This window comes from Mesocricetus auratus, unplaced genomic scaffold (genome assembly GCF_017639785.1).
Source record: "Mesocricetus auratus isolate SY011 unplaced genomic scaffold, BCM_Maur_2.0 Super-Scaffold_100018, whole genome shotgun sequence".
Lineage (NCBI taxonomy): Eukaryota > Metazoa > Chordata > Mammalia > Rodentia > Cricetidae > Mesocricetus > Mesocricetus auratus.
This window is the reverse complement of record NW_024429199.1, coordinates 307,521-331,937: the sequence shown is the minus strand read 5'-3', so window position 1 is coordinate 331,937 and position 24,417 is coordinate 307,521. Positions and strand designations below refer to the sequence as shown.

Here is a 24,417-nt window from a genome sequence, read left to right as displayed (position 1 = left end):
CAGCATGATTTTGGGAGAAAAAAATTCCTAATGATAGTTAACTCAGTCCAGATATACAACAAAGCTTAAGTCATGTTTACATTGAAGCTCTTTACAAAGTACATATGACTTCTTCCATAAAGATGGCTTCTGTTGACTTAGAAGCAATGCTCAAGATAAGAGTCTAGGGAGAATGACTGAGGTAAACACAGTGTCTGTGGGAGTCTGGATTTGGTCTGACTCTAAGACAACAGAGAAGCTACTTAGGCTGTTGTGACATAACTCATAAGGATGGGCTTTATGAACTGAGAAGCAATGATCAGGATTCTGAGAGGAGGGTCTGGGACAAAACACACTCTAATATTCTGGGGTATTTGGTGAAGCCTGGCTCTCCAGATTGCTAAAGATCACCAGGTTGTAAACTACATTCTTTCAGGGTGAAAGACAGGTAGACATTTCCTTTCTTTAAAGAGACAAGCAGAAGAAAACTTTTTAAAGCCCTTAATATCTCTAGATGGGAGAAAGGATTTCACATAGACTACATAATATGAAGAAGAGGTTGAGGCAGGAGGATCACTTAAGTCTAAGAGTTGGGGCTCAGCTGTTCTACACTATGCATCTGTCTGTGATGGTACAGAGGTTGTGGATAGCAGTTGCTCAGACGTTATCTCTTAAAAGGGGAATAGAAGGAATCAAAAAGAAACAATTTGGAGATTTAAAATAGAGCTGCAGAAAGGACAGATATGGTAAGAGAGTTGAAAAGGGGCTATCAAACTCAGTAATAAACAAACAAACAAAAAAACTCAGGACACTGTGTTTAATGTGAATTTCAAGTAAGTAATCAGCCCTTTTTAGTATAAGTAGGTCCCATGCAATATTTAGTTTGCCTGAAGTTAAAATCCTCCTGCATATCCTTGGTTTTGTTTTGTTTTTAATCTAGTAACCCAAGATCAAGATGAAAGTTCATGATGAAATTTCCACAAACACATAAAAAGAGAGACAGAAGGATAGATAAGACTCAAAGATCAATTGAGGAAGACCAATATTTGAATAAGAGTTACAGAGAGGAAGAACAGAGGGAGCAAGTTACCAAGGAAACTGTGTGGAAGAGTCTACCCAGAACCACGTTCAAGAGATAGACCACCAGCAGCACTGAAGCAAAGCTTCGGAGCAGCCAGAACACCAAGAGCAAAACACCAGAGGACAGGGCCAGGCAAAAGTCTCTGTGGGACATAGTGGAACCATGACTTCCGGATACACGGGAAACTGTTTTCCATCTGGAATTATTCACCCTGCTGAGAAGAACATAATGTTGATGATTTGAACATAGAACACACACACACACACACACACACACACCTTTAAGAACTCTCAGAAAGCTTTTAGTGGATGTGAGAGGAAGAGAAGGGCTCAGAGGCAGGTGGATAAATATAGAAATAGATAGGGAAATAGAGAAATAAAGAGGGAGATAAAAAGATAGGGACATACAGAGAGGAGAGAGAGAGAGAGAAGGGGAGGGGAGAGGAGAGGAGAGGAGACGAAGGGGGTGTTGTGTTGTATTAGCTAGCTTTATGTCAACTTGGCACTAGCCACTAGCTAGGGTCATAGGAAAGGAGAGAACCTCAACTGAGAAAATGACTCCGACAAAGCATTTTCTTAATTAGTGATTGATGGAGGAAGTCCCAGCCCATTGTGAGTGGGGCCACCCCCTGGGTTGTTGGTTCTGGGTTCTATAAAAAAGGATGTTGAGCGAGCCATGAAGACAAGACAGTGAGCAAGACTCCTTCATGGCCTCTGCATCAGGTCCTGCCTTCCGGTTGCTGCTTGAGTTCCTGTCCTGATTCCATGTGATGTGGAAGCATAAGCCAAATAAACGCTTTCCTCACAGCAACAGTAATCCCGACTAAGAGAGAGAGACAGAAGGAAAGGGGGAATAGAGGGAGAGATAAGAAGACAGAGAAACTGAAACAGAGCCTTGGTAGTTTGAAAGAGCAATGTTCTCCTTAGGCACATGTCTTTGGAGACCTGTTACCAGTGCTGTTTAAGGAGGCTGTGGAACCTTCAGAGTGGTGGTTCTCAGTCTTCCTGATGCTGTGACCCTTTAGCACAGTTCCTCATATGGTGACCCCCCCACCAGAAAATTATTTCATGGCTGCTTCATGACTGTAATTTTGCTACCGTAATGTAAATGACATCTGATATGTGACCCCCAAAGGGGTCGAGACCCCCCAGGTTGAGAACTACCACTTTAGAGAGTGGCGCTTTGCTGGGGGAAGTATGTCACTGGGGGCAGACTTGGAGAGCTTACCGCTGCCCACTCCCAGTGTGTGCTCAGATTCCTATGTCTGGGTGGAAGGACCTCTCGGCTTCCTGCAGCACTGGCTGATGTCGTCATAGTCATACCTCCCCAGCACTGTGGACTCTCTTTCTGGAGCCACATGCCAGAGTCTGCTATCTTTTTCCCTTAACTTGTCTTTGATCACATGTAGGAGGAAACAGTGTGCCACCATTAACCATGTGACTTACTAGAGGCACACACAGATGAGGTAATAAAAGGGCGGTTTACCGCACCACTAACCACACCCACTTTAGGCATGACTAAAGACGTATACAGACAGACATAAAGACATATACATACGTAGGCGGTGAATAACATCGCTAGCCAGGCCCACTTTTGGGCATGGCTAGGGGAGTTATGGAGGAAGGTATAAAAGACTGAACAACGGAAGTCTCGTTCTCTTTTTTCTGGCTTTCCGGCTTCCAGTTCGGCGGTGGCGGAAAAGTACTTGGCTCATCTGGGTTACTTGTTTGTCTCTTGTGAGTAATTTGTACAATGAATACTTACTTTTACTTCAGTAAGTGTGCCGTCCATCATTGCAGCATCAACCACATTTCACCACAGCAACAGAAAAGTAAGTAAAACAGGAGGAGAGGACCAACCTCGTAGATGACGTCAGCGGAGGTTCTGGGCTGGCAGCTGGAGGGCAGGCCTGCAGCGGGACGGAAGGTTGAGATGGGATGCCAGACTGAAAAGGAGGAGGTGGACAGGATGCTCAGAAGCACTGGAATGAAGTTTTCAGTGTGTCAGCATTTGGGAGTGTCTTAGTCACTTCTCTGTCGTGTTTTAAAGGGTATAAATCTTGTCATTAATAAAATATAATAACATTTCCTAGAATAGTACCCTAGACCATGCAGGATTTATTCAGGAATTCCAGAATGAGCCAGTAACAGAAAATATGTTAATGCCATTTATTATATCAATATATTAAGTTTACAAAAATATTATCATGGAAAGTACTTGGTATATTTTTATTATAAACTTTTCTTAATAAAATTTCCTTAACAGTTTTTAAATTATAAAGTTAAACGGATTTTTTACTTTAGTCAGCATCTCTGATCTGGTCCAGGCTGCCCTCATATTCACTACATAGCCTGGGCTTGTCCTTTTGCCTCAGCTTCCCAAGCACCGGGTGCTACCATGTCCCGCTACTATTATATTTTCTAAGCAAATCACAAACAGAAAAAATTGAAAAATATACAAAAGGCTTCTAGTAAATAAAAGTGAATACCATAAACAGCTAGTGGAGAAGAGCAAGATGTGCAGTATTTTACACCTGCATCCTGAGACTGCTTTTCTGTGAAAGTGTGAGAGTTAGGCGGATTATTTCCTGTAGTTCCAATAGCATGAAGAACAGTATGCAGTAGAGGAATGAATCTACATTTCAAACAAAAGCCCCAGGTGGTTATCTTGGGTCCTGTCTCTGTCTCAGTATCTCCGTGTCTGTCTATTTCTGGGTCTCTGTGTTTCTGTCTCTGTCTCTCTGATTCTCTCTCTCTCTCTCTCTCTCTCTCTCTCTCTCTCTCTCTCTCTCTCTCTCTCTCTCTCTCCCTCTGTGTGTGTGTGTGTGTGTGTGTGTGTGTCCTTCCTCAGGCAGAGTCCTGATTTTTGAGACAAGGTCTCCCACCTGGGCTTGGCTAATTAGGCAGACTGGTTTGCCACCGATCTGCATGCCTCTGCCTCCCTGGTGCTGGGATTACAACCACACCTTGCTTTTTATGTGGTTGCTGGGGCTCAAACTCAGGTCCTCATGCTTGCATAGCATGTGCTTTGTCAACTGAGTCATCTTTGTAGACCTTTCTATCGATTTTTCTTGTTTTATTTATTCTCTTTTTCTCTCATTAGCACAAAGGCAAGGACTGCGCTGTTAATCTGGTAAATAGACCTAGACCTTTCTGGTACATAGTTACAGTCCATGCTTTTGACAAAATGAACAAATGGAGCTTGTTGTGATTCAAGCCTCAGTTCACAGGGAACTGCAGAATTTGGTGAGCTGACAACTGGAGCTGTTGGATTCGGCAACATGGCTGCATTACCCATCAGTCCGGACTGTTTAAATGCACAAGAAATCAGGCAGAAATGCGGGGGCAGAAATGGGAGTTGTGGGAAGGGGAGGGGGTGGTCGGAACCTCAAGTTCTTGGGCCACGGCAACACTTAAGGTAGCAATGGAGAAAGTCTCTGGGACAAGGGTGACTCTGAAAGGTGGGGGGGTGACTCCTTGGCACCAGAGAGAAAGAGAGACAGAGACAGAGAGACAGACACAAAGAGAGACAGAGACAGACAGAGTGAGAGACAGAGAGAGACTCAGTTGACTACTCCACAAGCCCAGGCACTGCAAGTAGGATCCATTGCTAGAATGAAGTGTGCTCATCGAAAAGAGAAGTTCAAATAACCTAAACCCAGCTGGTTTCCAGAAGGAACTGGTACAGGGTTTCCACCTGGGAAAGGAACTAGCAAAGTGGCAAGACTGCTGTCAAGATACAAGGCCAGTGAGGAGGGTGGGTAGTGGTGGACTGCAGGTCAGCTCCCAGACATCCAGGCAGCCCCTCATTTCCCGCCATACACAGACACAGCTGGTTGAAAACACTGTCTTCCAGAGTGCTTGCCTCCTGGAGAAATCAAACACTTCCTCGTGGGCACGTGTTTCTAACAGTCGGGCGAGTGTTCGCTGTGTTGCAACGCTATATAATTTCAGTTAGTTAATGACTTCAAGAGTCCACACGCCCTGGCCAGTGTGGCTTATCTCTTATTTAAACATGGAAAGAAAGCGGCTGAATGGTTGAGTTGGTGACGCTGTGTACATACAGGCAGGTGCTCTGTCACGGTTTGCAGCACAACACCCATGCGAAGAAAGAGAAAAGGGAACACAAAATCATTTTAAACAAACAGACTTTAGCTCACAGTGACCAACTGGCCTCGGTTCAACTTAATACCACAGCCGGCAGTTGCAGAAATTACCCTAGAATAAGACACCCTCCCTGATCGAAGACTCAGACCATGCTGCCTTGGACGTCCGTGGTGGAACAGGTTATTGGATAAACCTTACTTTCGCCTTAATCAAACGTCAGATGAGGCTGTACAACCTTGGGTCAGCCCCACTGCTGGGAGCCAAAGACAGGGGCAGCGGTTGAGGCTGGGGCAAGGGTTGTGGAACTCTTAATGGTTTCTAGTAAAGGGCTTCCGGGTTCTTCAGTCTGGGGCTAAAGGCATGTGCCAGTACTGCCTGGCCGACTTTACTAATTTCTAAGGGGTTGCAATTTGTAGTTTGAAAATCATCAAACTCTATCTCAGATAAGCTCATTAAAATTCTTATAACCCTTCTACTCAGGGAACTCTGCTCCTTATTTTATGAAGTTATCAAAGAGCAAAGTGGGGCTGTCTGTCTTTCAGTGCAAGTTGGTGCTTCACGGAGTACATGACCCTGTACTTTCAAATTGTAAATGGGATTTCATATTCCAGTCTTACCCTTCCTCAGCCATGTATGTCTATCCTGTGTTAGGTCTGGGCAAGATCACAAGGAAGCTCTCAGGGTGTGGGCTTGCTACAGCTGCGTGTCCAGCACACCTGCACTCCAGGTAAACAGAAACAATGCACTTTCCTGTTCTCTCTTGGGTCCACGCTTGGGACCTCTAACTTGAGACAGATCAATAAGAGAAAGCAAACAAATTTAGCTATGAGAGTTTCATGTGACACAGGAGATTTCAGAACAAAGACCCAAAGAAAAAAAGCCAATGCGGTTTTCGTTAGTTTTTGTTTTTGAAACAGAATCTCAGCATATAATCCAGATGCCTTCAAACTCACCATCCACCTGCCTCTGCTTGCCAAGCGCTGGAATCACACATGTATGTTGCTAGGTGTGATGAGGAGGTGGTCGTAGAGAAGTGAGGGGAATAAGATGTAGGCAATGAAGTTAGGAGTTAGCAAACCCCGCGTGTTCAAATCACCCGCATGTTCAAATCGTCCTCTGAATCCCGGGGATTGACATTGAAGGACATTTCTTTCCTGGAGGTACAGGAAAGTGCTTCTTAAATGAAAGCTTATAACCTGTTTTGGGGAACAAGGAAAGGAAATGGGTAAACCACCTTCCTGCTATCTGCTCCCACAAATGCCAGGGTGCCACATTCTAAGGTAAAGAGTTCTGATCCCAACCAAAAGCAGTCAGGGGCTCCTCATGGATGGCTCTTCACGGGGGCCTCATGATTAGTATCTTAGTGTTAGTATCTGTCACTGAGCCCAGACTCATAACTCCCTACGGTTTCTTTTATGAAACAAAGGTCCAACACAGTGCTGCTTAAAGGGTGATTTTAGGTGGACTGAGGTAGGAGGATCACTTGTGACCACAAGTTTGAGACCATTGGGGAGAGATTCCCATTTGAAAACTTCTCTTGGTACCTGACCCTGAGCCTGAAGGTCTTGGCACTGAGCTAAGGTCAGCCAGAGCACACCCGCCCCTCCCAGAAGAGGCACCTCCAGTGATTTTTCTTTTAAACTAGCAATCAGACAGACGTGATATTTTGCAAGGCCCTGTTGCTTTTCAAGGGTCTGGAAAACGTCTACATTTTCAGCTTTTCTTCCCCACCTTTCTTCTTTCCTCAGTTCACGTGGTCGCCTTCTGAGCATTTGACTGTGGAGTTCCTCATTGTTGTTCTTTGGGTTAATATCTGAAATGTAAAATGCAATCTTGTTTGGAAAATTAAAAAGGAAATCTAAGGGCAGGTAATGGGGCTTGGGAAGCCACAGGGGGACGAGAGGTGGCAGATACTGGAGGGACTGGAGTCCACTCAGAGTGGCAAATGACTTGAAGTAATTTCAAGACTGAAAAAATAAAGTGGATTTCACTCCCCTAAATCAATTTAACTGTTCAAATGACTATTGCTCCCCCGGTGTTTGTAAAAAAAATATGAAATGAAAGGAAGAAACTCATACAGACTCTCAAAGTTTTCAAAGGCCATTAAATGCACAAAGTCTGTTTGGGTTTTGTCTGATGTAATGAGTCCTGATCCAGCAATTTTACTGTCTATGCAGAAGAATGCCAGGAGAGTTTGCCAATCAAGAGACTGGCTCTAAATGCTATTTCTGCATTCCTTGCTCTTCTGTGGACTCTCTGGGTAGCCACTGACCTCAGTTTCCCCCTTTTTATGTGGAGGGTAATGCATACATGTACTGACTCTCCACCTCTGTTGTTAGGAGTTAGTGAATGAACATATGAAAACATCTACTAAAAAGTCCATTATGCTCAATATATCATTCATCAGTAGAGTTTATTTTTCCTGAATGGAATTTCTGCAAGCAGGCCAAGATTCAGGACTCAGCAGGAAGTTCCATGACAGCCACAGGAAAGAGGTCAGCACCATGGAACCTTAGGTCTGCATTGAAAGCTAGAATATTTCCACCTGGAACATATGTGCCCCCTGGGGAACAGCTGCAATGTTTGAGCCATTACAGGCCCCACAGACATGTACATGGAGTTATATCCCACTAAACCTGTCATAAGTTGGAAGTATTGCCAAGTTCAAAGTGCATTTAACAAACCCAACCTCTGAACAGTGTGGTTCCTGGTGAAGAGTAGGATCACGGCTGAGTAAGAACCTGGGCTTGCTGATGCCACCAACATCATGAAGGAACATCTCAGGGGAAAGTGCCATTATAGCCATACCATGGCCTGGGGGAAGACCTAAATTCTAAGCATGGCTTCTTGAATGCATAAAGTCCACTCCTAAGTGAAGCACCCTGAGTCAGGGCCTGTTTACAGGGCAGGAGGGAGTGCTATTAGCATCTGGTGGACACAGGCCAGGGATGCTGCTTAACATCCTCCAGTGATTACAAGAGCCAGTTCTCTCCTTCCAAAATAGAAGTCTCAAGGACTCAGCTCAGACCATCAGGCTTGGCAGCAAATGTTCATATCCTCCAGGTCAGCCTATAGGCCCTGTAAGGGTTGTGTCTTAACTAATAGTTCTTTAGACAAATTTAAAAAGAAGTACAATTCAGGCTGGATCCTTCTAGAAAGGCTTATTTTAGTGCAAAGAAGTACACTAAGTTGTGTTGATTCTCCTAGAGTCATGTAAATCAAATCCGAAGGCTTTGGATTCCTGGGAACACAACCCCATTCAGTATCATTTTCAAAAGAATTTTTTTTTCAGACACAGGGTTTCTCTGTGTAGCCTTTGCTGTCTTAGAACTAGTTTGTAGATCAGGCTGGTCTTGAACTCATAGATCTGCCTGCATCTGCTTTCAGAGTGCTGTGATTAAAGGCATGAGCCACCATGGTCCCACTGATTTATCTTTTAAATTCTGAATATATGTGTATGTGGGAATCCATGTGCACGAGAGTACAAGTACCCTCATAGGCCAGAGGCAACAAACGCCCTGGTGCTTTGCACATAAACCTGAGGACCTATGTTTGGATTCCAGCACCCATGTGCAAAAAAACTGGGTCTACAATCCCAGTGTTGGGGAGGCTGCTGGACCCCTGGAGATTCCCATCCAGTCAGTCTTGCCAAATTAGTAAACTGCAGGCCCAGTTAGAGACCCTGTCTCCAAAAATAAGGTAGGGTGTGACTGAGGGAAATAGCCTATGTTGAGGCCTGGCCTCCACGTGTGTAGGTGGGTGCATGTGAAACACAAATACATATGTAGACATTCTCCTCCTTCTATACACAAAAGATAGAAAACTAAACAACCCTCTTAATCTGGGGAGGGCAGCAGAAACCTTCCTCTCTTTACTACTGTCTGAGCAAAACAGCCAGCGTGAGCTATGAACGGTGTGTTGAGAGTTTGGTTGCTATGCCATGGCTGGGTGACAAAAAGCCTCATTATACAGTCCCCTTTGTTACAAGGAAGGAAATTCCAGCAATTTTCATGAAGCCCAAAGATTCCATAGACTATCAAAGCCAGACTGGTCCTCAGATCACAGAACTCGTGTCCCTAGAAAGAACTGTCCGCCGCTGACACACAGTAGCTCTTGAAAAGCTTCCTATTTGACCATGAAACGACAACAACCCTGCTTTTCGAAACACTGGGCCCTCAAGAGGCTGGAATGGACATCAAGAAAGAACTCTGTTTGAGCCACAAAGAGCACCAATGAATGCAAAGACAGGTAGACATAGCTCTGAGCCAGGAACCTAGAGACCAAGCCAGCTTCTTTCCGCCCACGTGACCTCAGACAGTCTCTAAACCCTCTGGGTCCCATCAACAAAATGAGAATGGATGGTGGCAGCTGCTGTGTTCCCCATAAGGCTGAACATCCGAGAAAGCTTCACGAATCACTGACTAAACAACCAGTGTCTTACTGTTCTTGTCAAAAGGTAATGAGAGAATCAAATTGTATCCTAGTAAGGAAATATGTTTATAACCAAATTATTTCCTGAGAACTTCATGTTTCCTGGCATGGTCTTTCATTTCTCTCCTAATACGAAATCTGCCAGGAATCCTATGTTTTCCTGAGGAGAAAATTGCATAGCCACTAAATATATTTTGAAATATTTTATTCCATGACGATCTTCTTTGCCCATCTATCTACCTGTGATCTTTTAGACACTTTTTTTTATTACAAGGGACAAAAATCTATCTACGTCAGTGTAAATATGAGAGCTTATTTAAAAACAAACCCAACCAAACAACAGGTCAATTTACCTGCATTTCACCAGAAGACAGCCTCTGGGTTGCCTGCAGCCAGAGATAACTATGAGAGTGGTCTGTTCTAAAATTGGAAACTTGCTTAAAGTTCATAACATGACTGCAGAGTTTTGTAGACGGCAATGCCATGTTATGTCAAAAGGTTAAACACATCTGGTAGGGTTTGGCAGATGTGGCTGATCTCTGCTTTATCTACTGGGTAGACCATCTAAGATGGTCTCTTTATTTACATAACTGACATATCAGGCAGCAGTGGGCCAGTGACCTCTCCATCCTTGTGGATTGTCTTGCTCCTCCTATGGTCATGGCAGTCTGAGAGTGTGCCCAGATGCCCCATAGCAGATCCTCCACAGGATATTTTGCTTGTGTGGAGATTCTCCAGAATATCGCTTTCACTGTGTTTTATTGGTCAAAGCAGTTACAGGGTCAGTCTCCAGAGGAGTGGTGTGTTAGTCAGCTTCCCACACTGTAGCTAGCACCAGAGGTGATCAGCTTATAAAGAAAAGGTCTGTGTTGGCTCACAGTTCTGCAGATTTCAGCCATGTTCAACTGGCAAGGCAGCAATATCACAGTGGGAGCAGACAAAGATGCTCATCCCACAGCCAGGACCAAAGAGAGAAAGAGAGGCCCCAGTGCCCACTATCTTCTCAAAGGGTACACTTCCAAAAACCCAGACCCTCCTGCTACTCAAAGCTCTGCCACCTCTTAACAGTGCCACCCTGAAGATAGAATACTTAATACTCAGGACTATATACCAAACAACAACAACAAAAAAAAAAGGAAGAAACTACACCAGAGCATGAGTATCAGGAAGCATGGTTCACTGAGCCCACCCATGAAATAGACTATCCTGGAGATAAGTCAGAACCCAGCTGGGATCAACCAAGTTGAACAGGGGAGCCATGAAAATATTCACTTAGCTCTTGATTTAAAGAAACAGCACTTGCAAGTTTGTGTGGTTCTAAAATAGTTCTTGGCTTGGGGGAAGGGGCAGGAGGGCTTGCCTAGCATGTGGGGTCATGCTCAGAACTGCAAAAGAACAATTGTGTCTTGTCATATACCCTGTGATGATTGGCTTCCTAACACTGTGACAAGATAAAAACACCTGGGAAAGTTTGAAGGAGAGAAGGTTTAGTTTGGCTGCTCGCTTCAGGTTGTCTGGGCAGCAAGGGGAGGCAGAGAAGAAATACTCTTCAAAAGTGCTTCAGTCAGGCTCTGCCTCACTCCCCACTACCTCCTTAAGACGTGAGGCCTTGAAGAGGAAGTGCATCACCGGAAGTTGGCTGTGAGGGTTCATATCCTTGGCCCTGCTTTGCTATGGAAGATACAACGTCTCTGATGGGGGAATGTCCTGCTGTTTATATGTTTCTCTGATTGGTTGATGAATAAAACACTGTCTGGCCAATGAGGCAGGAAGGTAGGTGGGACTAGAAGATAAGGAGAATTCTGCGAAAGGCAGGCAGGGGGATCCCACCAAAAGGAGTCGCCATGTAAGGGCCGGAAAGAAAGGACTCACCAGGCATTCTCTGGTAAGATAAGACCATGTGGAAATATATAGATTAATAGAAATGGGTTAATAATTGAGACAGGGCTAGCCAATAAGAAGCCCTAGATAATGGCCAACAATTTATTAATTAATATAACGTCTGTGTGCTTATTTGGGGCTGCGAAGGGCGGCAGGACCCAGCTGGAAAGAAAGGCTCCAGCACCATGTCTCAGCTTCCTTCTCGGGATGCCACGCCTGCTACTTGCTGCCGTGCTTGCCACCATGGTGGACTCGCAACTCTCTGGAACCAGGAGCCAAAATGAATTCTTCGGATCAGGTAACAGAAAAGCATCTACTTCAACCTAACAGTCCACAAAGGGCTGAACCACTTCTTCATAGCTTTAACTCTTTGTGGTGCAGTGACCTCTCAAAAATCTATTATCTAGGAGTTAACTGTCAGTGCACAAGCCTTTGGGAGGGCTTTCTTAGACTGTAACATTCAAAGGTTCAAATTAGAGAACGAGGGCCCTCAACACCCCTAGAATCCTTGTCTGGGAAATTTGAGGATTCTCTCTCCAATTCTATGTCAGAATTGCTAGTTGAAGCCATGCAGAAATAAACCACACGGTGAAGGTTCTGAGGCACTAGTGAGTCCACTAAAGAGTTTGCCTGTGGGTGTTCTTTTCCCCTCTCGTGGCAGCATTTTCCTCACTGCTTTTCCTTCTTTTGTTTCTGAAAGCATTGGTACCACTATGCTGCCTTTTCTTGGCTGTTTTCCCACATGAATAGATTAAGAAACTTTACTCAAAGAAACAGCTTTGGATTTGGTTGGATCTGGATACTTCTTTTATTCTCTTCCCTATTGCCATATTTTAAAAAATGAAAGCAGGTTACTTATAAAGAACAGTAGTTTGTCTCATGGGTCTGGAGGTAGGGACATGCGAGTGTATGGTGCCAGCATCTATTGAGCATTTGAGTACGATGTGACACTACACCAAGTGTGACAGCTCAGGTCTCCTTCCCTTTGCCTTAGCTTCTTCTCCCCCCTACCCCCTGAAACAGGGTTTAACAGCCACAGTTATCCTGGAACTCACTCTGTAGACCAGGCTTGCCTTGAATTCACAGAGATCCATCTGCCTCTGCCTCCCAAGTGCTGGGATTAAAGGTATATGCTGCCACCACCCAGTTTAGCTTCTATTCTGTTGCCATGACAAAACACTATGACCAAGGCAATTTAGAGAAGAAAGTTTAGGCAGTGGTGGGGCATGCCTTTAATCCCAGCCCTCAGGAGGGGAAGGCAGGAGGATCTCTGGAGTTCAAGGCCAGCCTGGTCTACAGAGTGAGTTCCAGGACAGCCTGGGCTACACAGAGGAATCCTGTCTTGGAAAAAAAAAACAAAAAGAGAAGAAGAAGAGGAGGAGGAAGAGGAAGAGGAAGAAGAAGAAGAAGAAGAAGAAGAAGAAGAAGAAGAAGAAGAAGAAGAAGAAGAAGAAGAAGAAGAAGAAGAAGAAGAAGAAGAAGAAGAAGAAGAAAAAGAAAGAGCTTATTGGGACTCAGAGTTAGAGGTTGAGCCGCCCATGACCATCATGTTGGGGAGCATGGCTGCAGGCAGGAATGGCTCTGTAGTAGGATCTGAGTGTTTACATCTGACCCACAAGCACAAGGCAGAGAGACATAAGTGGGAATGGTGTGAGTTTTTGAAACTTCAAAGGCCACCCTCCTCCAAGAAGGTCACACCTCCTAATCCTTCCCAAAAAGTCCCACCAACTAGGGAACAACATTCATATGAGCCTATAGGGGCTGTTCTCATTCAAACCACCACTGCCATCACGGAGAACTCACCATGAACCTAATTCTAGAAGTCACTTCCCAAAGGCCTGGACTCCAAATGCCATTAGCATGGATTATGGGATTGTGTTTACAACATACATTGAAAGGCCTGCAGCCTTGTGTGGTGTCTGTCCTCTGCTCCATAGCTGGGGACAGGTAGCATTTGGCACGGGGACAGAGCTGAGGTGGTGTGATGGTGTGATGCCACATTCAATACGGCTGCTTAGTTAGAGCTTGAAACCTGTGCACCTGTGCTTCTCGATCCTGGCCTAGAAACCAAAGCTCAGGGGTTTTGTTCTAAGGATATTTCTCTTCTGTGGAGAGCTAGCTGTAGTTCATTAGGTCAGTTTCCTGCTACTATAACAAATACCTCAAACAGTCAACTTATAAAGAGGAAGTGTTTGTCTCATGGTTTAGAAGGTTCCCACTCATGGCTGGCAGAAGGGCCCTGCTGTTTGCTTGTGTGGGACACCATGGGGGGGTTGAGGGGTGGGGGTGGGGATGTAGTCAAGCAAGTGTGACCTTATAGCCTGGGGGACCCATTGTTCCCTTCAAATTTCCTCCCTGGTGACATGAAGACCTCCAACAAGGCCCCATCTCATACATGTTCTCCTGTCTCCAAAGAGTCTCAACTAGGGAACCACAGCTTAACAAAAATCATTCGGGGGAGATTTTGGGTACAAATGGCAGGAACCCAGTAGCAACAAAACTTGCTCACCACACAAAAGGAACCACAACCACAGATACATTAATTAACCAAGAGGATGTACCCATCTCTGCATATCGTTATCAGAAACAGTGGTACCCCAGGAGGGCATTCCAAAAGCCTTGAGGTGACAGCCCAAGAGAAGCTCAAGACATTTGCCATTGCCTCTGCCTCCCACGGGAACCCCTGTGGCAGCCCAGTTCCACACTTAGCTTACTGGTGATTGAGGCCTCTGTCCCCTTTCTTTTCCTTCTGATTTCCAAACTTCTCTGTGGCACTTTCAGGCTGTCTGGTTGCTGTACTAAATGCAGTATTCATTTCACGGGGGCTAACTCCCCAGTGCCTGGCACAGAAGGTGGGGGAGCTCCCAGCTCCTGAGTGATGCCTGAAGAGCACCCTGCAAGGAATCACACTCCTTTTGGTATCTCACATTCTGTTCCCAGAGTTTGTCCCTTAGGACTTTTCACTTGTCACAGACCGTATCCAGGGAAAACAAGAGATGACTTTCTTAGAAACAGCTCCGTCAACATTGCCCCCCCTGCCTCCTCTGCCAGAAACTGTGAGGCTGAAAACAACTTCTATCAGAAACTGACATTTAGAAAATATAAAGCCAATTATGGAGCTGGCTGTGAAATGACTGTGGCGAACATTACCGGAGAGCTAGAAGGAGGAATACATGCACATCAGACATGACCTTTAAGACGTAACCTTTGGAAGACAATATTGATAGTAAATAGGCAAGCTCTCACTTTAACCATTTGGTACTTACTGGGCTTCAGATGCATAGTTTCTTCTGTCTTGTAAGACTGTGGGGGAAACCTAGTTAGTTCTTCAGAGAAATGTTTCCCCTTCTGCCTTGCATGTTCGTCTGTCCAGGCGGCTGTGATGAAGAACCACAGACTGGGTGGACAGAAAGAGAGCAGTTTTATCTTCCCACTGTTCACGGGAGGGCCAGAGCCCAGGATCAAGGTGTGATCTCAGCACCACCCCATCTCGTCTCCCCCGCAAATTCTCTCTCTCTCTCTCTCTTTCTCTCTCTCTCCCTCTCTCTCTGTCTCTCTTTTTCTCTCTGTCTCTCTTTCTCTCTCTTTTTCTCTCTGTCTCTCTCTCCCTCTTTCTCCCTCTCTCCCTCTCTCTCTCTCTCTCTCTCTCTCTCTCTCTCTCTCTCTCTCTCTCTCACACACACCCCCACACACACACCCATGCACATCATGTCAGAATTGAAGATGTGTATGCAGTTGGAACCATCTCATGCCAGGATCTCTGGAACTACAGCCCCAAATGAGGAACTGGATTTAATGTTGTTCCTGTAATAAGATTACCCAGTAGTAATGAAGGATATACAGTGGAAACCTATATTTTCACCAGATGATGAAAATTACATATTTTTTCTTTTATGATTCACCTGCATACTGTAATGTGTGTCTTTTTTTAAACAAAAAGATTGACATACTTAATAATGAAAAGTGCTCTATTTCTAAGGATGAGCATATTCTCACTTGGCTATTTTAGTCTCTCATTTGCTTCCCTGAACACTTGACAGGACAGACATATTGCCTTTGTCAGTAAGTTTGCTTATCAGTACATAGACTAGAAATGTAGTGAACTCTGTGCCTCGGATGACAGTGACTGGAAGGATGCAGCTGGCATAGCTCTGGGGGACACATTTCCACGTCACTGGGCTTGCTAGTGCTAGATTTCACTCCAGGTCATAGCTAGACCTTCTATCCTCTCGGATGGAAGACATGTTTTGATAGTCTGAAAGTGGTCAAACATTAGCCGGTGTCCTTTATTTGAAGTGAAGTTGCTTATTTCCACTTTCATTCTTTATAATAATGGGAAAAGGTATCAGTGAGAAATGTATTTTTGCTCTTCTTTTACACCAAGATTTACTTAAATAATTTAGTTTCATAATTGTCCATAATAAATACTCCAGTGTCTGAGGTTTTCATTTCAGGCTACCTAAAAACCTTTCTTATCACATAATGCACAACTGAAGTAAATATCTAATAGTGAATATGCAGACCTATCAAGTTTTACTTAGTGGAATTTTTCTCTTGTGTTTTGGGACTCATGGAGGTTTTTCATAGGCAAGGGCACATCTGAAAATGCCAGAGAAGCACTTTTCTGACTTTATGAAAGTCATATGACTCTCAAGCAGCCTTCCATAAAAAGGAAATTTTGATTTAATATTTAAAAAATATAGACTAAGAGGATGAAGCAATAGCTCAGCAGTTAAGAACACTGGCTGATCTTCCAGAGGACCCAAGCTCTATTCCCAGAACCCACCTGGCAGTTCTCAACCATCTATAGCTCCAATTCCAGAGGATCTGACACCCTCTTGTGGCCTCACAGGCACTCAGCATGACACACAGACACACATGCAGGCAAAATACCATACACATAACATTCAAAAGTAAAAACTATTGGCTGAAGGAGTTTTTTAAGCTTAAATTTAAAATAGGAAAAACATTTAGAGACTCCATTACCAACTCCCTAGAGTTTCCCTTCTAACTTCTTTTTCCTGTAGCCGACCTACAAAATCTCCAAGCTTCCTGTGCAGACTTGCTCCTACAGTAACTGATTCTTTACTTAATTTATTTTCTTTGTAATTAATGAATTAATTTCTCAAACTTCATGCTTTCTAGTCTGAAATAATTATTTCCTCTTGTTTTCTTCCTTTCCTCCCTTCCTCCCCTTCTCTTTCTTTTCTTTATTCCCCCTCTGTCCCCTCTCCTTTCCTCTTTCCCTCTGTCTCCTCCTCTCTCCCTCTGTGCTTCTTCCCTTCTTCATGTCTTTGCTGTATTTTGACCCAGGAGCTTCCTGCAACACAAACACAAATTGAACCACTAACCTATATTCTTCACCCAGGACAATTTTTCTCTAGATTAAAAAAAATAGATAATATGGACAAAGGAGTCAAGACCATGATGGGGAAACCCACAGAATCAGCTGACCCGAGCTAACGAGAGATCACTGACTCGGGTCTGATAAATGGGGAACCTGCATAAGACCGAACTAGACTCCCTTAATATAGGTGACAATGGTGCAGTTGGGACAATGTATGAGGCCACTGGCAGTGGTTCAAAGATCTAACACTAATCCACAAACTGACTAGTGGAGCCCATTCTATATGGAGAGATACCTTGCTCAGCCTAGACACAGGGGTGTGGGTGTGGGGAGGTGCCACAGACTTAGTAGACTTCCTATGGGAGGTCTTACTCTATCTGAGGAGAAGATGGGAGGGAGGAGGGGGGAAGAAAGGGGAGCAGGAGGAGAAGTGAGGAACTGGGATTGGAATGTAAAAAATTAATAAAAACATGTTTAAAAAGAGAATTCTGTGGCAATAGTTCTAGGAAGAAAAAATGTGGAAAATAGCTAATAAATTAAAAAATAGATTTGTTTTGTTGGGACAAGATCTTACTATATGGACTCCTCCTCCTCCTCCTCCTCCTAAAATCAGTCTTCGGGCTGGAGAGATGGCTCAGCTGTTAAAGCCTAGACTCACAACCAAAAATAAAAATCAGACTTCACAAACTGGGTGGTGGTGACCTAAGTCTTTAATCCCAGCACTTGGAAGGTAGAGGCAGGTGTATCTCTGTGAGTTTGAGGCCAGCCTGATCTACAAAGAGAGTTCCAAGACAGCCATCAATACACACAGAGAGAAACCCTGTCTTGAAAAACAAAACAAGAAAACAAAAAATCATACTCCTCAGATTCTGCTAGTCTTGATAGTTCAAATAACTTGTCTTCATATTCTTTCACAGTAAAGGATTTTTGTAACCAAAGGCCTTTTTCTGCCAGACTGCTGTTGCCTGATTTCCCATGTTACAAATTACAGCCCTGTCTCTGATAAGCTGGGGATTGGTCTGGGAGGTTTTCTGAGTTCAAGGCTCTATAGACATGTGGAAAGCTGCCCCCCTTCCCCCCGCCTGAGATGATCTTTTCCCATCAGTCAGGATACTGCAACAAGTTCCACCATGAGCTTTCTTGGATTTGGATCCTTCTATAACTTGTCTGATGGGGTGGTGTGGGGAGATCTTCTTGGATTCACACTCTGTTGATATACTCCTGCTGCTTTCTTCACAGGCTATACTGCTTGGGGTTGCTCCCATTAGGATGCTACACCAGGCTTCGAGTTCTGCGCCCCTAGTGCTTTGCTCCTCTGGGCAGTGGTGGGGACAGGGAAATAGTAGATTGCTTTATCCTTTGCCGCTGTTATGCTCCACTTTCCTCGTTGGCATGCCGAATTCAGCCCTCTTTGGGTTTCCAGCCATATGAAATCTCTCTTTCCTCCACTTTTGCATTATCATCAATAGGTAAGAACAAGCAGAAGAATGAACTTCATGGTGCGGGAGATAAGCACACATATAGACACATATAAAGAAAAAAAAAAGATTAATGAATATGACCCCAAATTCAAAGAAACTCTAGAGTATGTTGGGAGGCCAAACCTAAGAGTCCATGAGATGGAAGAAGGAAATGATGTAAAGTCTAAAGGCTCAGATAACACATTCAATAAAATTATAGCCACAACCTTGAAAAAGAAACCAGTTTCCAAAACCTCCAGAAACAGAGGCATTTGACATATCCAAGATGTCAAAAATAAAAACAAAGGGACTATAACAAAAGTGGTAAGAGGAAATGTGGTGGTTTGAATGGGAATGAAACCCAGAGCTCATATATTTGCATTCCTGATCCCTACTTAGTGGAACTGTTTGGGAAGAATTAGGTGGTGTGACCCTGTTGAAGCAGATGTGCCATTGGGGTGAGCTTTGAAGTTTTAAAAGCCTAAACCAGGCCCAGGCTCCACCCGCATCCCTTCCGGCTGCCTGTGGATAAGATGTAAACTCTCAGGCACTTCCTCAGCATCATGCCTGCCTGCTGTCATGTTCCCACCATGATGGTCATGGACTCCTCCTCTGAAACTGTAAACAAGCTCCCAGTTAAACGCTTTCTTTTATAAGTTTCCTTGGTCATTGTGTCTCTTCACAGCAATAGAACAGTAACTAAGAGGAATGCCAACTCAGCTACAAAGGCAGAAACATGAGAATAATATCAGATCCTTTACCACCAACCCTAGGAGCCAAGAAAGCATAAAATTACCGACCAAGATTGCTGTGTTCAGTAAAAATTATCTCCTAAAATTGATGGAGGCATAAAAACACTTCAAGACAAGGACAGTTCAAGTCAGCAAAGTAAGCCAGCACACCAGAAGACTCCCAAAGGAATATTACACCCAAAGGAAGAAGGAGGGTAATTCAGTCCATGAGAACAGTCAAGAATGCATTTCATGAGACTAGCGGACGAACAGAAGCAGGGCTGGGAAGGAATCAATCATGTCCAAAATAAGAAAGCCCCAAAGCCCTCTTACTGACGGCGAGGAAGAGAACCAGTGACCCAACCAAGCAGAGCAACCAGCAAACTACAGGGGAGCAAACCTCAACAGCAAGCTTGAGTGCAAACAGACTCATGCCACCATCAAGAAAACACAAATTAAATGACTGCTTCATAAAAACTTTAACTCAGTGTTGTCCCTAAGACACACACATAATGAGCAAAGACAGAAAAGTTGGAAGCCAGCTGTCCAAACAAATAGCAGAGACTCTCATATGTAATTACATAGGCCTCAAATAGCTTCTAGAAGTATAAAACTGCCCTACATATTAATTAAGGCAATAAATTCAGACAGACCTAACTTTTATACATAGGAGGCAGAAGCCAAAAGATTCCTGTGAGTTTAAGGCCAGCCTGATCTACACATTGAGTTCCAGGCAACCAGGGCTACAGTGAGACCTCTCTCGCCCTGCTCCCCACCCCTACCCTGAAAAAAGAAAGAACCACAGAACCATCTTCCCTGGTCTTCCAGGACATATTTTCAAGCTGTTATGCATTCTTAGCCCTCAGGGAAATGGGGAGATGCAAATTAAACTGCCTCAAATCTTAGCCCTGTCAGAATGGCTGCATACCACTGAGAACACAAATGCTGGTGTGGAGAGAGAGAAACCGTTTCTACAAGCCGGTGCAGCCACTGTGAAATTAGTGTGGAGGCCTTTCAAAATCTAATGGCTGCTGGACGGCCCAGCTCTATCACTCCTGAACACAAAACCCAAGAACTCTATGCACTGTGATAGAGGCTTATACATTCATGTTTATTGGTGTTCAATTCACCATAGCAAGGAAATAGAACCAGCCTATGTGTCCATAAACTGGTAAGTGGATAATGAAAACGTTGTATGTAGCACAATAGAGTTCTACTCAGCCATAAGAGAAAATGAAATTATGGAATTTGCAGGAATATTGATGGATCTGTAAATTATTTTAGCAAGTGAGGTGTCCCAGACCTTCAGAAAAACAATACTGCACTTTTGTTCTCCGAGGCAGACCCTAGCTTGTAATTGTCACATACGTGTGTTTATGGAGGACTGGATTTAGATGTATGTCAGGAAGCTAGAAGGAGGAGCCCAGGAGGGGAAAGAGGTTTTAAGGAAAAGGTGGGGAGGGTAATAGAACACCGGCAGCATGGAGTGGAAGGACGAGTCTGCATACAAGGAGGGGCAGGAAACTGAATAGGAAGAACGCGAGAGTGGATAAAGCAAAGTATATATGAAAATGTGACAATGAAGTATGCTACTTCGTATGCTAACAGGAAAGTGGAGAGCTTCCCTGTCTCCATTCTGTTTTAGACTCAGCTACCTCATTATCAGCCTGCCGGCTTCCCATTAACGACACAGAACAAAAGTACCAAATTCTTCATGATCCAGCTTCAGTCTACGCAACCTCTCGCTTGGGGAGACTAGGGAGCAATGTTACCTCTTAGGAAAGTAGGGGCTAAGAGTGAATGCGTGTTGTTTTATTTGTGATTTTGTGGTGTTGTGGGTGGAATCTGGGGTCTTTAGCACGTGTTCTACCACTGGGTCATAGCCACACTCAAGAAGTACGGAGGGTCAGGGAAGGTTGTATAGAAATTCTGGTAAGCTCCCGGGCGGACTAAAAGTATCTTTATGTTTCAACTTAGTTATTGCTGCCTCCCTCCCCCGCCCCTTACACAACTCCAGAGCGTCAGCTCATTTCCAGCAGTTTCCAGTGGGTTCTGTGCTCCATTCTTTCGTTAACACATTCTTCCTGGCACTAAATATGCCAGTGTTTGAGTAGGAATTAAAATATTTTCAACAAATATAAATTCAAATATCACCATGTGAGTTCTGGTGAAATATGCAAATTAAACAATGATGTCAGTGATCTCTCCTAAAAATAACTCTTCAGTGACAGCAAGTGCTTTGTAAAAGGCATAATAAAGTTGCAAAATCAAAAAGAACAGGAGCAAAAAAGCCAAGAGGCATCAGAAAACTGGAAAAGGAAGCTGCTCATGACAGTTTTATGACACGCTTTCTCTTTCCTCACCACTGGAGAGCGGGCTGCCCTGTGGACTGGAAGGCAGCCCTGTGCCCACCAAATGCCAGCACTCCCTTCACAGGTTTGATAACATTTGCCAAATGTTCCCTGGGGGACATGGAATTACCTCCAGTTGGAAACCACTACTTACGGACTGTAAAGTATCCCTAAGGACAGTCCCCACACAGCCTTATTCTGGTCACCTCATCCCTCTCACACATGAGAAGCCCCAGAATTGGAGATACTAGGCAAAGAAACAGGATGGCCTGAAAATCTGTCTAAGATGCACACTGGCTCTTCCTCAGCTCCTCTGTTAGAGTCATCCTTTGGGCTCCAGGACTGCCTGCAGGACAACTGAGAGCAATTGAAGTTCGCACTGCAAGCATTAAGTGAGACTTCATGCAGATGGGATCCTTGGCCCTTGTTCACCTCAGCTCCGGACACACGTGCATCCAGGTATACATTTTCCTTGCAGGAGGTTGGAGAGGTTGTCTAATTAAAGCTAACCAAAGTGGGCAGTGAGATGGCTCAGAGGGCAGATGTACTTGCTGCACATGCCTGGTAACCTGTATTAAATCTCCAGAACCCACATCAGGGTGGAAGGAGAGAACAGACCCATAGGAAGTTGTCTTCATATTTCCTGTGTGCTCTGGTGTGTGGGCTTACACGGGCACACCTGGCATACACATGCACATGTTAATAAGTAAATATTTTATAGGATATTTTAAAAACTGAAGAAGCCATGAAAAGAGAAAAAAAGTCTGTTGTTTGAATTTAGTACATTGACCCTCCCCAAATCATCCAAAAACTCAACCAGTGATCCTTCCTTCTCCACTTCACCCAGACCTTCTAATCAAAGACTTTCTGGGGAAAGCCTACAGCATGAAAGAAAAAGAGAAAAAAAGAAGGAGTGGGCTGGCTCACTGGATAAAGGTGCTTGCATGCAAATACTACAACCTGGGTTCAATACCCAGAACCCACATGAGCGAGGGAAGAGGTAACTGACTCTACTCTGCCCTTCACACACGTGCTACAGCAGATAAACACAAGCACACACTTTTAAAATTAAAAACTACTAAGGAAAGAAGAAACAGAAAACTGAAATACTGTGGGAGCTGATGGAAGCCACAAGTTTAAATGAAGCTTCAGGCATCAGTTACTTGTCTCGTTACTGCAACAACACACTCGCCTAAAGAAACTTAAGGAAGGGTTGCATGGGGTTCACTGTTGGCGGGTACCATCCGTCCTGGTGGGGAAGCTTCAGGAGGTTGGTCACATTTATCCGCATCCAGGAAGCAGAGCCGGGTGAAGGCACACACTCAACTGGCTTTTCTCCTTTTTATGAAGTCCAGAACCCCAAGTCTATGGGATGACAATGCCCAGACTTAGGTTGTTTTCCCAACTCAGTTAAATATAGTTGAATCTTCACAGATATGCTAAGAAGCTTGTTTCTATGGTGATTCTAGATGCCATCAAGATGGCAATTAAATTTAACCATCACTTGTCCCTTCCCTCAACTTGTTTTTTAAATGCTGTTCTTCTTGGGTAAGGGACGGGGAAATGGTCTCTTGCTCTGCAAGATAAATGTGCTAAGTAAATGAGGAGGCCATGAAGAATACTGGGGTCTCACGAATGGATGACCCACAAATTGAGAAAAATTTCAACATTAAAAAAAAGAATGGTGGGGGGCTAGAGAGATGGCTCAGTGGGTAAGAGCACTTGCTGCTTTTCCAGGGCCCAAGTTCAGATCTAGCACCCACATCAGGCAGCTCGTTATCTCTGTAGCAGCAGCTTGGTGGGATTCAGTGCCCTCTTCCAGGCTCCACAGGCTCCTGTGCTCATGTATAGCAATACACCCACATGCACATGAATAAATAATAAAACAAACTCGTTTTAAACCAAGAATGTGAGAATTGTTTATTAACATAGGTTTCCATGAGTCCACACTGAGATAAATGAAGCAGAGGAAGAAATAAGGGGAGAGGTGAGTTCTTCTTTACTTAGCAATCCAGTCCCTGGCACTTGGAAGAGAAGAGGTTCCAGGGGATGCCTGAAAGGTTCAGGCATTACTCTGGCCTGCCCTGTTACCTGGCAGGATGCACTCAGGCAACACTCTGGCCAGCCCAGAGTTACGTGAGAATCAGGCAGGTGCAAAGACCCCTTTAAAGGACTAACCCCTGCCCGTTTACATGCTCTTGCTCTTACTCTTACTCTTTCCCTCTTACACTCTTACTCTCATCTTCTCTCTCTCTCTCTCTCTCTCTCTCTCTCTCTCTCTCTCTCTCTCTCTCTCTCTCTCTCATATCTTATATCTCTCTGTGCTCTGCATGGGTTGGTTACCTCTCACCCCCCTTTTCCCTCCCCATCCACCAATAAACTCCACCTGGGATAGTTGAGTCGCGGTTTGTGTCTCCTTACTGGATAAACCTAAACATTTTAACAACAATGCCGAGTTTGGTGTGGGAGGTCTGGCATTGGTAACAGGTATTGGTGAAATATCAGACTACTTCTGTACAAGATACCAATCTCATACTGGTGTTTTCTCTGATAACTATATATAGAGAACAAATACAAACAAACAAACAAAAAACAAACCCTGGAAGATACAAAGCATGTGACCACAGTAGACTTTGTCTCTGTGATGGTATGCAGGAGAGCTAGAAACATTGTAGCATTCCTTTCAGGCGTCTGAAGTGTTGGCTCCCGTGGCGATCAGGGGAGCACTGAACACACCAAGCAGACAATCATTCTCCCTGATGAAAGACTTGGGCTCAATAGCTATCAGGTAGGAAATACCTGCAGAGCCATTCCACACTTCCGTCTGCGCAATGTTTGACTCCCTGTGAGACTCCTACACTTTAAGGGTCTAGTAAAGACAACCTATGACTAGCACAGCAGCTCTGCGTCATGTTTATTCTTGGTTGAATTTTATTGCATTAGTTACTTTTTCCTCTGCTGTGAAAAAATACTGGAGAGAGTCTACAAGGAGGAAGGATTTTGGCTCACAGTTTTAGAGGCTCTCATAGCAGTGGGGTCATGACAGAGTC

General features: G+C 44.3%; 2 long non-coding RNA genes across 3 annotated transcripts; one reads left to right on the top strand and one right to left on the bottom strand.

Annotated features, from left to right (window-relative positions):
- Positions 1 to 2,752: 2,752 nt before the first annotated feature.
- Positions 2,753 to 15,052, bottom strand: LOC106021405. The gene is made up of 4 exons (XR_001196686.3): positions 14,745 to 15,052; positions 6,898 to 6,979; positions 6,120 to 6,362; positions 2,753 to 2,969 (listed from the first exon to the last, which is right to left on the bottom strand). It is a non-coding gene; the product is annotated as an uncharacterized LOC106021405 (long non-coding RNA).
- Positions 4,652 to 23,272, top strand: LOC121132864. 2 transcript variants are annotated; one of them, XR_005869557.1, is made up of 5 exons: positions 4,652 to 5,345; positions 5,818 to 5,893; positions 11,626 to 11,776; positions 21,676 to 21,826; positions 22,215 to 23,272. It is a non-coding gene; the product is annotated as an uncharacterized LOC121132864 (long non-coding RNA). The 2 variants fall into 2 exon arrangements; XR_005869556.1 differs by having other exon boundaries at positions 21,676 to 23,272.
- The last annotated feature ends 1,145 nt before the right edge of the window (positions 23,273 to 24,417 follow it).